The following is a 1,195-nucleotide window of genomic DNA, read 5'->3' as shown; positions in this document are numbered from 1 at the left end:
GCTCAGGCAATCCACTCACCTCGGCCTCCCAAAGTGCTGGGATTACAGGCTGAGCCCCGAACCCGGCTAAAGGGATGATTTTCAAATGAATTAAAATAAAGAGGTTTATTTTAATAAAGCACCGTTTTCTACATACAAAATTTCCCATGAAGACCTCAACTTATTAAAGAGAAAAGTGGGAAGAGGGGGACACAAAGTCCCACCCTCTTCATATGCCCCTCATTCTGACACCCACACCACCTCCATCTTCCAGCGCTGACGCCTTAAGGATCACATGTAGTATGAATAATGTGTGGGTGAGGGTTAACACCGCAGGCCAGAGGCTGCTGCTGTCCATAGAAAAGACTGCTTGCAAGGTTGGCCCTGGCTAGGGTCTGGAAACTTGAATTTCAAGGCTCCCATCATTTACAGAAATTAGAATCATTGAGCCTAAACTGTTTGTATGGTGTACAAACAATGTGGTTCATGCTGAACACCTAGTTTCCTTCTATAAGTCTGAAATTTTGCTAACACTAGGCAGAGGATATCTATATGACTATCCCCCAATGAACACCCTGGGAGACATAGAGGCCCAAAAGGGCCAGCAACAATTGGGTAAATTACACTGAGAAAAAGGACCTCAGGATGGGATTTACAGATGTTATAAGGGACTTACTGATCACAAGAGTGGTAAACTCTAACTAACAGCTGTAAATCATTGTTGGAAACTAAACTTTAGCAAACTGCTGTAAGGAGAAAAACAGTTACTCATTGCTGTTTTTGTTTTTGCTTTTTCTTTTTTAGTTAGAATCTTACTCTGTGGAGTAAGTGGCACGTTGACAGCTACTGCAGCCTTGACCTGCTGGGCTCAGGTGATCCTTCCACCTCAACCTTCCAAGTAGCTGAAACTACAGGTGCATGTCACAACACCCACTTAATTGTTTCATCTATTTCAGCGACGAGGACCTGCCATGTGGCCCAAGCTGATCTCAAATTCCTGGGCTCAGGCAGTCCTCTTGCCTCTGCCTCCCAAAGTACTGGGATTACAGGCATGAGCCACGGTGCGCAGCCAAATTAGCCTTATCTTAAAGAATAGGTCACTATCATCAATCAGCCATCTTGCAGACCCCTTAGCACTGCATGAAAACTCCCCAAGCACAGGCCTGTAAAAATTCCCTCTGGCCTCTGCCTTTTTTTTTTTTTTTTTTTTTTTTGT

The 1,195-nt window shown here is 44.2% G+C and overlaps 1 protein-coding gene across 2 annotated transcripts in view; it reads right to left on the bottom strand.

The window, feature by feature from the left end:
• The window catches only part of AFG1L (AFG1 like ATPase), a 212,836-nt gene that overhangs the window by 189,850 nt on the left and 21,791 nt on the right, over positions 1-1,195 (bottom strand). The gene's annotated exons all lie outside the window — the stretch shown is intronic.

Source organism: Carlito syrichta, unplaced genomic scaffold, assembly GCF_000164805.1.
Source record: "Carlito syrichta isolate Samal-C Ts95f unplaced genomic scaffold, Tarsius_syrichta-2.0.1 Scaffold308099, whole genome shotgun sequence".
NCBI classification, from domain to species: domain Eukaryota; kingdom Metazoa; phylum Chordata; class Mammalia; order Primates; family Tarsiidae; genus Carlito; species Carlito syrichta.
This window is presented reverse-complemented; position numbering and strand designations above follow the sequence as displayed.